The following is a 13,902-nucleotide window of genomic DNA, read 5'->3' as shown; positions in this document are numbered from 1 at the left end:
AACTTACCTTCTTTCTCTGCTTGGATTCAGTTCTTCACCCTCACCTAGCCCGTTTGCAGAGCCAGGAACTAAGCTACAGGCTGGCATGGGAACGAGCAATGGTTTGGGGTTTCCTTACACATAGCCTGCAGTTTGTAGTGATCTGTCAGAATGTGGAAAGAGCAAGTATTTGGCAGAAGGCGGAGGAGAGGTATTTGTGGTAAATGACAGCGAAGGTTCAGGGCTGGGCAGACAGATGGAGGCTTGCATCAGTGAGAATAGGCAGAAAATGAGAGCATCTTAGTGGCATATTTAATTTCCATATGCTTGTTCTTTTAGGCAACAACCTGAGCAGCTGCATTCATTTCATGCACAGACATCTCTAAGGATCCTCTCATATATGGAAATCACTGAAATCACAAATGAAATACATCTGTCTCCCTGATGCATTGCAAAAGCCTTTTCACTAGGCACATCTACACAGTGCAGCAGACTCAGAGAAAAAATGAGCAACAATGCAGGGAAAAAATGCCCGATTGTGTTCCTCCAAGCCTCCTAGGAAACCTTAACTAATTACTGTTATTTAAAGAGGAAATGTAATTAAACCACTTGGGGTGGACAGAGTCCCGATCTGATGGGAGGAGGGCTGTGCAGCCGTGGCAGTGGAGTGTGGTGTGGGAAAGTACATGTTTGCAGACGAGCTGTTAGACAGGAGCTGAATTTCCCCTACCCACTTCTCTTTACCAGGTGAATATATTCCTGAAACGCGCCCAAATGTCCTCATCACTTTCTGTTAATTCTCAGAAAGGTGCGAGAGGATCTTCTAATGACCAAAGGGATTGAAAATTTCACTTCTACTTTGCGTTCAGCGGACAGCAGATTGACACAATACCCACCTCCTGCCCCCAGGAACGTGCGCAGCCGAAGGAGCACACCACCAAGAGCCAGCACCTTCTACTTGGATGTGTCTTGCACAGCTCAGCTGATAAAAACCAGACAGAACACAATGCCAGGCAATATGGATGCAGACCACTTGCCTTTTTACTGTACTTGTACAGATAGTAATATTACCTATTCTAGTTTTATTCCTTGTAACAATTTTTTCTGTCTATTTTGGGAGCTGGAAAATTTCAACTGCATTAATATGCTTCAGTCCCCAGTCTCATCAGAAAATGTTTGGGTTCCTCAGACAGAATATGAATTACTGTAATAGACTAACTTCGCTTCCACTTCTACCTAATAATGTGAGATGCATAAAGTACCAACAATCTGAAATGCACACTTAAATTAAGTTTGGGCAAAAAGGGAATGGCACATACAAAGTATTTACTTTTGCTAAAGTGCTTCTGCACTTTCCATGAGCTTAGTTGACGTCACTTGATGACATTTCCCTTGCTGCTGAAAAGGCCGCCTTGTAAGCAACAATGATGCTGGACTTTGAAGATCTGAACCATAAGATGCAGTGACATGAAAACAAAGACATGTTGCATTCATCTACTCCTTGCACTTCCCATCCTACTTGGAATTGAAAATAGGGCATTTAATAGCAGAGGAGGGCAGTCCTGCAGAAGTAAATGTGCATTCGGTTTCATGATTTACTGATCAAGGCCTCGTCTTCCCTAGTGTTTGGAATTTTTTTTGCCTTCTTGACTAACTTGAATGTCTCGGAACACTTCCACACCAGGCTAATAATTCTATGGCATTTCCAAAAATGCTTACAATGGGAACTGGTAAAGTGGCAGAGTGATTAAACCTGGGAACATCCTTGCTGAATAATTTTGGATGAACTATCATTGCCATTTTAGCTGAACATTTTATATGCCATTGTGCTACTTAAAGGGTTAAATAATTACTAGATCTAGATGAAACTGATAAGCAAAATGTGATGGCTGAATTTTTCCTGAACATTTTAAGTGATCTAGCATTTGCATTAAAAAGAAATTTCAGGAATCAGCTTCTGAAACTGCATTTCTAACACAAAGTTTTTTTCTATTGAAAATTTTCTATGGAAGTACAGTATGAGTTGTTTTTTGTTATTCTGGTTTACACACAGAAAATGGCTTTCTAGAGCAGCTGTTAGTATCTCTCACACATACAAACTGATTAAGAGACTGTGTCCAGCAGGTCAGGCACAGTGGCAGACTTGGATGGGCAGAAAACTCTTTGTCCTCTTCAACACTACTTCTCTGCTACTGTTTGTCCTCTATTGTGAAAAACAGCTCTTTTACTCCAGAACCTGGAGGGTTGAAGCAGGCACAATACCTTCCATGCACCCTACTTGCCGCTGCTGCCACCAAATCATTAATAGGACTAATAAATTAGTGATAAACAAGCACAAAGCCACACCCTCAAGGAAAATTAATTAAAATGGTGGTTCTTTCCTCAGCTGAGCCCATATCAGTGGGCCCAACACTCATGGGAACATTCCAAGTGGGATATATACCAGCCAAAAAGTTAACTAAGTTCAACTGCTTATTAAAGTAACAAATATGCTAACTTCAAATTTTGAAAAATTATTTTCAATGAAGTATTCTGTCCAGAATTTAAAGTAAGAAACTTAAAATTTCAGCAGGAATATTTCTCAAGTTTGATCTCCCATATGAAATAATGAGAAGAAAAATATGGCATGAAGCCCAGTTTAATCGAATTAGGACTTCTAAATCTGAAAACAGACGTATGTTCTTCAGACAATGACTCTTACATGCAAATCTAGAGAAAAGAATCTCAGTAACTGTCCCAGCTAACATAGAGCTCAAATTCAGTCATTACATTCACTTTATTAAATTGATTTTTCGCCTTAATTATACATAGGTAAGGTGATTTACAGTGGAGGAATCATGAGCTCTGTTTCGCCACTTTGGAAGCACAGATCTGTAGAAAACCAACAGCAGTGGAGGTTGACTGAAAGGGTATCTTTCAAAATGAATGTCATTCTGCATTTATGGTCAGCCATAACATTTCTTCCACTGTTGCTGAAGTTGCAGATGCCTTTCTATCAAAAATCTGTATTTTTTATAATATTTGTAATTCAAACTTTAAAATTTTCTCTGACTGAGACACAGTATATAGACTTGCCAGACTTTTTCACATCTTTGCAGTATAAACACAGGTTTAACCCATAAGAAGAAATTGCCTTGGTTAGCAGTTGGGAAACATTTGACAGCATTAAGAAAATACATTTGGCCATTTTTTGGAGTAACATAAGCCTGAGAATACCAAAAATGAAGACAATTGAGGCACGTCGTAATGTACTTTTTGCTCAAAAGCCAAATCTCAGAACACAACAAAAAAGCCAAATGCTACCACCTGTTCACTGGCATCTTAAGAAGCCTTAAATTTTGAATGCACACACATCCACCAGCCTTTTCTGTCACCAAGCCAGGGAAGGCAGAAGGAAAGCTGGCAAACGGGTCAACAACCCTTCCAACTCAGAGCTCATCCCCAAGAGACTCTCTCCCTAACCACCAGCTCTCTGAAACTGGTAAGAGGAAAGCAGATGATAGGAAGGGCCAAAGGCTCCAGTGGTGTACAAATCCTCTTGGCTTTTCATCTGATGCAGCTGGAATAAACAGAAGGAAATGATGATTAATATCGGCACACACAGCACTGCGACTACCTGCACCTACCCTGTACTTCCATATCTCTCCAAGTCTTCCAGGTCCAGTGGAGAAAGACCAAATCTGGAATGTAGCCCCTGGGTAGCATAAACAGTGGAGGTACTTGTTGCTCTTGTAGTGTTTGCCATTTCTCAGTCTCATGAGATACAAGAGGAGCACATAACTAGTCATCAGTTTAATAGGAGGGAAAGCGAGCTGCCTCCAGAAAAGCCATGAGAAAGGAAGAAAAGCCAAGTCCTGTTTACCAACCTTTTGTCTCATATTCCACATAACATCTGGAAGTTCAGGGAGTACATAGCAGTCCAGTTATCAACTCTATAACTTATGCTGAAAGGACTGGATCACCCGTTATGTGGCAGGAGTTGTTACAAACATGGAAAAAGCTGTGCCTTTTTACAAGAAAGGAATTGAGGGCCACTAACCCAAAATGACTCCCAACGGCTTGAACAAGGAGATTTCTGCCAGAAAGCTGTCTTGCCTTTGAATGAACTATTTTTTCTTCCGCAGAAACTTACATGGGGAGAATGAGGAAGATCAAGCTAGATAGGCCTATTCCAGTCATGTCACCTTGAGGAGAAGAGGTCCACAGGGCCTCAGCCAAGCAAGCAGTGCGCTTCCAAACCAAGGTCAGCCATTCCATCCTTGTAAGAGGAAGACTTGACAAAAGGAAGCAGAGGTGGGGGAGGTCTTGACTTCAAAGCCATTGCACAAGAGGTGTAAGAAGAGAGGAAGATCAGATGAAGGACTGTGCTCTTTCCCACAAACCTGAAACTTAAACTTTCCTGGGCTCTGTAAGGGGAAAAGTGAGTGGGAAGCAAAAAAGTCTTTGCTAAGCTCCCATTCCAGTACTTGTCATCACAGGTTGTATGAAGCAAAACAATTAGAGCTCCTGCAGCCTGGTGGTGAATAAATCTAAGCTGCTGGTCCTGCAGTCAAAGAATCCATAGTCCCAGGTTTCACAGCTGAAAGGCAGTCAGATGCGTGATCTGAGCTCGGAGATGCTGGCTACATGATCCGTCCCTACCCAGATCAGTGGTACTTACCAGAGCAAGATACCAGTGACAGAACCTCATTACAACAGATGGGTACATTTTCAGACAGCAAAACTGATTCAGGTTTTGAACAATAAAATACAGCTTGTCTATTCTGTGACTGTAATGGATAACACAGGTGGCATTTCACCTTTGCTGTTGTGATAACAGTGACATAATAGAAATTCATTCTGAATAGAATCCTTTCTGCAGGAATACAAAGATATGTTAATTACACGGTGGTACTGAATTTGGACTCTGTCTATCCTAAAAGATATCTTTAGCTCTAATTCATGTCCTGGTCACGTAAAATGAGGAGACAGTCTTTTGAAGGCACTGTAATTACATCAGGTCAAACTGATACAAGAAGAAAATCAAGCCATTATGAGCACAGGCTGGAGCCTGGGTATACGCTCAGCAAGCCCAGACCAAAGCAGATTCACTGCCTGCTGTATTTACAAAACAACAGCAGCGATTATTTTGTTAAGTTCAACTGAAGCTGATTCAGAGTAATATAGTTAGGAGGTCATACGCTATGCTGGTGCCATTGTCTAGTGGATAGAACTGTAATTGTAAAATTTAATTTTTCTTATTTCAAATCTTTAAAGTAAGATTGGAAACTCAGAATGAACATTAATTTATCATTATGTATACCATGTATGACATTTGTAACTACTTTTGTGCTAACAAACGTGGTATATGTACTCTAGGGAAAAAAAAAAATCCAAGAACTGTACTGTGGCATAATGAAAAATAGAGGGTCAGGGATGTTACTGAAAAGTATTAGAGCTTCCTTCCAGTACAAATCTTTGAACCCAGGGATCTTTCATGTTTTATAAACTCTAGGTCTGATTCTTCTCTTGCTGAAAATGACTTTACATGACAGGAATTAGGTAACAGTTACTCCTGTCTCACCTGAAAAGGAAGTCAGAGTTTGGACACTTGAGTGAATGCTACCAGATGCTCTGATCCTCTCAAAGAGTTCTCCTGAAGTGGCAGGGGAACAAATTGTCCCGATTTCCATAGTATCTGTGAGTGCAAGTGTTCATTCTTACTGTTTAAGGCCCTGTGTATCTCAGCCCAAAAGTGACACTTCACAGGCTCCTAGAAGTCTCCCATCTTAGTGAACTGCTTTTAAAGCACTCTTATAACAAAACATTTACTTATTTTAATGGTTAAAGTTTGTTGTTTTGGTTTGTTTTTTTTTTTTTTTTAAACAGGAAAAAGGAATTAAAAAAGGAGTGTTTTTTCTATATGTTTCTGTAAAGAAAGAAAAGACACTTTTGTTCTTTTTCCCTTCAACTAATTCTCAGAACGAGCTTGATCAGGCCACAGGGATTAAAAATGTGCAATATCTAGAGAGATACTTTTTAGGCAAAGACAAAAAATGAACAAGCAAAAAGTAAACTGTCACATTCAAGGCTGAGGTTTGCTTGAACACTGCAGACTTCTCACCTGACAGTCCAGCTTCTAAAGCCAACAGACCCAAATTTTATCACTACAAGTAGTATTTAGTAAAGGAGAGGGAGAAGTAGGGCTGCCTGAGTCTCTAATGATCCTTCCTGCCCAAATTCCTACTTGTTTGGGACTCCACTTGTGAAGTAAGACTCTGCTTCTCCAGCAAGCTGGGGAAGGTGGCACAAGACCAGCTTCAAATGAAAAGGATTCTGTAGGCCAAACTTTCTGCATGGGGCACAGCTCTCCGTGGATATTCTGATAAAGGAAGCCTTCAGATCTAAAAATATCCACACAAACAAACTCAAAAGAGAACAAAACTGATTAGCAGTTTTTGCATTTGATTTTAAAATATGCATTGTTTAAACTGGAAGTGACGTTTTGTCAGGAAGCCAGGTTTGCAATTCCTTTTATTTCATTTTTGTGACAAAACCCAGCAGCACGTCTTTTGCAGTTCTCCCTTATTTTTTTTATTCCATGAATAAAAGATTTTTCTGGTGACTAATTCACTGTGACTTTTTGGCCACCAATCCTGCCCTTTTTATTCCTTTAGGGAATGGATTTCCTTCCAAATTTAAATGGCAGGACTGAAGAACACTTTAATGATAGCATGGTACACAAGTGGTACCATTCTTCTTTGAAGAGCTGATTTACCTGCCTCAAGAGCAAAACCCAGTGCTTCAACTAAGGAATTTAAGTTATTCATAAAGAGAAAAAAAAACCACGTATCTTTGTCAAATGTTGTCAGCCATTTTCTTAGATGATGCGAATAGGCACGATAAAATAATACCAATTTTTTACACCAGTTAGCACTGAAGATGAGAAGAATCATTAGTCACAGCAGACTTGGAGCAAGCCCCATAAGAGTACTTATGGGACTTAGTCAAAAAGGCACTTTCTTAGCTTGAAGCAGTAGAAATCCACTTTGTATCACCCTGTGACAGGAGGAGCCATCCCTCTAGATCTCTAGATCTCTCTAGATCTTAGCACTCCAAGTTACTTGAATTACATCAAACTTTTTCATTTTAACAATGTGACTATGCCAAGTAACCCTGGGTAAAATGAAGAAATCATGTTCCCAGTGAAGTTAATGAAAAGCCATACATTCACTTCAAAAGATCCAAGATGTCAGCCCCAGTTTATTATTCTAAAATGGATAATCAGCTTTTCACCTACTATTGCTCCAGGACAATGCAGAATTTAATTCAAACACCTGTAGCCAGTGTCCTTCAGATCAATGCACAACCCTACAATAGACAATTGTGGAACAACCTGACAATGGGAAATTTCTTTAAAATCCAGGAGTTTCATCAGCATTAAATAAGCTCTAGAATGAGTTATTACCTTTTCTCAAAAGCCACAGGAACTGGTGCCAGAAAACTGAAGCATAAAACGTTTTTCTGTGCAATAAAATTGAAATAAGTAAGGAAGGCATTTATCACCTTCATTCTCAACTGAAAGTCAATGGACTCCCAGGATCTTGTTTAAAAACATGTTCCCTCCATGTTGGGTGAGAGAAAGGCCACAGAGCTCCTGCCTGAGCAAAAGAAGAGAACTGTCACACTTCCATCCCAGAGCTGCTAGCACCTCCCTATTCAACTCACTGTCAGGAGGGATTTCTGAAAGTGAACCTGCATGCAGCTGACTCCACAATTGCTTTAAGCAGCATCTCCACTCAGCTTTTTCCTACACTCCTTTTCAAAGAGCAGGGTTAGCACTCTGGCCCAGGCACATATTGATGGAGCAGGGAAAGAGACCAGAGGACAAAGAGTGTGAGTTCTGGGACCAAGTTCTATCAAACTATTATGCATAATTTGTACGTTGGTATTTTACATCTGTGCACCACAGAAAACCAAACAATGAAAACAAACTAAAAATGCGAAGTCCATTTGCCCTGAGGTAAATGGTATAGCCATTAAAGAAAGAAATCAAAGTCTAAAAGGACAAAAACACACCGTAACAATGGTCATTGGACTATATTAAGGGCTGGGAAGATTGAAATGGAAAGATGCCACTTTGTCACATCCATCCCTACGAGACATGCAAGCGAGTTTACAGCTTCCGACTGTCTCTGTACGGTCAGAAAATGACAGTTTTGTATTTTATTTCTTTCATATTTCTGATTCAGAAGAGAGCACCGAAGCATTTTTAAACATGATTCTGTGCAATAACAGTATTAGAGAGGTGCCATGTGTGCATACTGCAGAAACCAAAGCCAAAGACCATTTAGACTTCAGCTTTGACATTTTCCATTTACACTTTGCCTCACAAAATAATGAATGGGTGTGTTAACAGCAACAGGACCAACGGATGTCATTCCCCATAACCTCTGCTGGTGCATGGTGGAAGGCTTAGGTGAGACCCTGGAGAAACCAGTGCTTGTTTTAGGTAACAGTACTTCCAGATCCAGCTTCTCTTCAAAAGTACCTAAAGATCCTCAGAATGTCACATGCCTTCAAAACAGTTTCTCCATGAATGTACCTCTGTCACCCTCAGAGTCTCCCAAAACAGCACACATGGAAGAGTACAGATGACTCCAAGAACATGGGACACCAAGAAACACAGCCAAGAAAAAGCTACATGTTCCATTATTTCAGGCTTCTTTTCATAGAATCATAGAATCATTTAGGTTGGAAAAGCCCTTAAGATCATCAGGTTGAACCATAAACCTAGCACTGCCAAGTCTACCACTAAACCACGTCCCTAAGTGCCACATCTACATGTCTTTTAAATACCTCCAGGGATGGTGACTCAGCCATTTCCCTGGGCAGCCTGTTCCAATGCTTGATAACCCTTTCGGTGAAAAAATTTTTCCTAATATCCAGTCTAAACCTTCCGTACCACAACTTTTGTGACTTCATCTCTCTTTACATCTTAAAGCCATAATCCTGTGGTCCTATACATAGAGAAAGCAGGAACAAGAGATGGCTTGATTTTCGCAAGTGGTGAAATTCAGGATTTGGTGATCAACATTAATTCCAGGCTCAGTTTACATTCATCCAGTGACATCTGTGATTCTTGACTGGAGGTTGCTACAGTCCTTTTGCAGGAAGATCTGATCACTTTTGACTTCAGGAGTACTTTTGCACAGCTACAGAACGCAGATCTAATCTTGCTACACCAGCTATGGAGTTGGTATTTTAACTCCAGATATCTAAGTGAAAGATATGGCAACCCATTTGTCATATCCTGGTTTTACACATGCTACCACAGGAACCTTTGTCATTGGGACAAAGGCCAAAATAAAGTGAATGTGAGATAAATATTCACTGAGAGCACAACTAATAGGGTTTCATGGGGATTAAGTTAGGAAATTGGAAAACAGAGCATGAGAGAAAATATTACTAAATTATGCATTTCTCTCAGTGTATGAATAATACAGAACTGAAATTGGTAAACAAAGCTCTAGATGCCACCAACATTATGTGAAAAAAAAAAGTAATTGTAAATACTGCACAATCATTTCAGTTAATTATAGCAAAAGACAACTTCACCTCAATGCTTTAATTTACCTATTGTATAATCCATAGGTAGAAAAAAATATCATGATTAAATTACACCTTATAAACACTCCCAGAAGATGATGTATCAGCATAATTTAAAGAATCAGAATTTAAAATTAAAGCTTAGTTTTCTATTATCAGAGCTCTCATGTTTTTTGATGAATAAATGTCAGAGACTGCAACAGCATACACTAGTTACCAAGGATGTTCTTACTGGGCTCAATCATAAAGTTGCTCCCTGCAGCAAGGATTAAACCCCGGCTCCATTGAAGTCAATGGCACAAGGGGTTTTCCCTTCATGCTTCTAAAGGCGCAGTCCAGAAGTGGGTGAAAGTATGAAGCACGACAGCAATTAATCTTACATCAGGAGTAATTTTTCTTCTGGAGATTCTTAACTAATGGAGTAACAAAATAATGAAAAATGAAGTCCTCCAATATAACATGATTTCAAAAAGCCTCTGATAATCTCTGTATCACCTGTAATTACAAATTACTTAATATTTGCAGTCCTTATTCATCTGCTCTCATCCTACAGTGCTAACCCTGCAGATGTATGGTCAGGTAATTTCCAAGTATAAATGATAGCCCATAGGGCACATTTTAAACAGTGAGTAAGTGTGAAAGAGACAGGTAAGTGCTAATGGGATTCTCAGAACTGTTTTCAAACAGCAGTAACATCCAACATGATTTTGAAAATCTCACTTAGCACCTATCTAGAGTGCTAGCTTCTTGAATTTCTAAAAAGACCCACATAACCAGATTTTATACGATACCTGTGATGTACTTAGCACATGTTTAAGTTCCAGTGAAACATACAAGAATCAGTGTATGTGTACTAATTAATTACAAAACGTCAGTGAATTGTGAGCCCGGGGCCAAGCTAGAAAGGTATCAGATGAAAAATGCTCATGTATTTCTTTTCTCAGCCAGGGAATTTTAGGCAGAACTAACAGAAGACAGGGGACAGCAGTGATTAAAGAACCACCACCGTGCTATGGCCAATTGACTTTAGGTGTTTAATTTCCACCTTTAGGATATTAGAAAAATAAGCTTTTGTGGATTTACCAATGATTCCATAATCGAGCTCAAAGTGGCTGTCTCATAACTGCAGACTGCGACTTGAAGCAATGACAAAGCCATCAGCCGTGTCATTTCTGGCATTCAGCACCTTCTCACTCTGAAAAGTCCTGTAGGTGGCCCACGCCTCTTCCTAAGCATCTGTTTTGCTGCTACTGGAAAAGCAAGTACACCATAATGTTTTAAGGGAAGATTATCAGTTTATAGTTTTAACTGCTTACCTTGTCTTTAAACAAACATTAAAGACCAGAAACCCTGCCGGATTATTAGCAACTTCAGACATGAACAAAAAACATGTAGCCCCTATCTAAGCCCATTATCCGAAGGGAGTATCAGCTTCAGGTGAGAACTCAGTGTTCAACACAAACTCTTCCTGTCTCTCAGTCCCCCTCTCATATGTTTTTTTTATTAGCAAGATCGTAAAAGCAATACTTCACTTTCAGCCTGGATGCCTACAGTCTGTTATTCTTACCTTACTTAGCAACTTAAGCTTGCACTTCAGAAACACTGCACTTGTCTGGTTATGGACTAAACTGATGTAAGGAAAAAGGGGTCAAGATGGGATTATATAAGAAAAGCATATAGTAACTAATTCTGAAGTCTTTTCACATCTCTTTCACACTGCTCTGGCAGCCTCAAGCAGCTTCCGCCCACTTTAAAGTTACTCTATCCTATTAGGCTATTATAAAGGCTCTGGGGAGAAAAGGAAGCAGTACCAGACATCATTAATTGAGATCTACCATTTCCTAGTTCCTCAAAATAAGCATTATAAGAACCCTATTCTTCACTACAGTACTTCAGCAGGAAATAAAGTAATAACTGTAGCACACCTAAGGGTAATACACTCATAACTCCCACTTCCAAAAAAAAAAAAGCAAACATATTGATTTGTCTATACAGGAAAAGGAGCTTCAGTTCTGCAAACAGATTCTCAAAAAACACTTACCTGTCTTGTGACAGCCTGGCCAGCGGCTGCAGAAGCCAGCCTGGGGAACTGGGCAATAGGAGAAAGTCAAAGCACTTACAAACCACAAGTGGGTTTATAGACCTATGTGATATAAGCATTTCCAAGATCCACCCATGGAAGGAAAGAAAATGAAGATGTAAAAAATAGCAAAGAGAGAAGTTCTGGGGCCAAGAAGGCACAGGAAGGCTCAGGAAAGCTCTAAGACACACCACAGGCAATAAGAGTGCACTCCTCAGCACTCAACCTGTGCACTACAGCCCAGGGGTTAAACAGCACAGGTCCCTGTATGGGACTGCTGCACTCATCTGAGCCGCCTACTCCATGACATGGGTTGACAGTGTTCCTGAAAGACGTACTGTACCACCACGTTAGCAGGGCCAGGGTGACCCCTGCAACACTCATTTCAGAGGCAACATTAAGATACTCATATACATGTTTTGTTCAGAAGAGCACCTGCAATATGCTTTGGCAGCATTCCAGAGCAACAAAATCTACCAGATCTCCCTTTTTCACTCCTAAGAAAGCAGAGATAAGTGCCACAGAAGGGTCTTACCAGTTTTCTTGGGCACTTGCGAGAAATAAAGAAAAGGCACCTCGCCTCTTGTTGCACAAACACCAGTCAGTTTTCGACAGTGTCAGTGCAGCTTCCAGCTCTCTAAGCAAGAAGAAGCTTTATCGTCTGCGGCATGAGAGAAGGATGTCAGGATTCTGCTCATGACTAATGACTTCATGCTGTAATGCTTCAGGACTACACCTTGAGTTAAATAACTTCAGAAAATTAATTGAAGAGTTATCCAAGCAAGAAGAGGGTGAAAAGCTTCAGGACTGCATCCTGCACTTCTAGATGCACATCAATATTTGTCTCAATGTCTCCCTTGAGCTGGTAGCCTCTGGTGTTGTGAGATGTGGACATGAGGGGGAAGGGGGCGAAAAGAAAGAAGGGGAAAAAAGAAGAGAAAAAAAGCGGGGGGGGCACGGGGGAAGAAAATAAAAAAGGATCACCTGAAAAGAGAGATAAGTAACTGGGGAAATTACAAAGCTGGCTTGTGCAGCAAAAAGCCCAGTGTATAGAATCGATTGAAGCTTTCAATACAAGGGAACAAGGGTCTCATTTCAGCTGCTGATCAGTTTAGATTCACAGCCACAATAAAAAAGGCTATCTGCCATGGTTGCACCTCCTGATTATTAAGAAAGGTTTCTACTTAAGAGTCTTTGTTTCCTTAAGATAGATTCAAGATACTTAGTGATTTCTCACCTGATGAGCACTATTCAGACAAAGTTCACAATCAGAGATCACAATAAATTTCACACATTAGCAGACTTCTATGTCAACAATCCCTCCAACTCACCAAATTTAATTCATTGAGGAGAACTTTTTGAAAGCATATGGCCTTGAAAACAAGGCAAACAGAAGAAAACTCAACTGAAAAAGAGAAAAGTAAAGTTCAAGGAAAGACCAGTAGTTACGGGCATCCACACTTCACAAGACAAAAAGGAATACATTCAAGTAGAAAGAACAGCAGGTGCTGATATCGTCTGCAGAATTGTAGCTTATCTGTAACTGCCCCACTCAAGGAAAAGCCAAGAGTTGCCCATCTCTGACCCCTGGATACTATCAGCAGCTGACACTGAAGCATGGCATTACCAAAGACTGCCCCTATCAGGATAGCTATGTCCCATTTATCTTCTCTACTATGAAGAACTTGTTTGTGCAGATCCCAAAACAAAATTTGGCAGAGAAACTGAATCAGAATTAAAACAGCCTGAGGAGCAAATTCTTTCCCTTCCTATAGAGAACATTTCTTCTGGACAAAAGTAGGTGCTGAATAACTACTGAAGAACATGCTTAGCAAACTCTACAGCAGGTACAGTCAGGTATCCAGGAAAGAAGTTAATTTAGCTAATGAACTGAATAGTTATGCGTGCAGACTCCTCCTGCATTCAAAAAACCAAGGGTCATTTCAGTTGCTCTTAAGCAAGAACACAAGATTTGCAAATGCAGAATTTGTGTAGTAAAAAAAAGTGTCTAAATGTGCAGTATTTTCATCAAACTCCATATAGCCAGCCTATTGTATCAGATCCTCAGCTGATTTAAACTGCTGCATTGGTAGCAGGGACATTAAAAGTAGCAACAATACACATCTTCCCACATGCTCTTTCCCCAACAGAAATGGTTTGCTGGCTTATGTGCAGGGAACAGAAAAAAAGACTGCAGTCTTGTGGCTTTGCCAATGGTTTATTATCAAAAGGAGGATTTCTGCTCTCTGAGGTGC

The sequence above is a fragment of the Pelecanus crispus genome, chromosome 10 (genome assembly GCF_030463565.1).
Source record: "Pelecanus crispus isolate bPelCri1 chromosome 10, bPelCri1.pri, whole genome shotgun sequence".
Classification (NCBI taxonomy): Eukaryota; Metazoa; Chordata; class Aves; order Pelecaniformes; family Pelecanidae; genus Pelecanus; species Pelecanus crispus.
Note: the sequence above shows the minus strand (reverse complement) of the source record.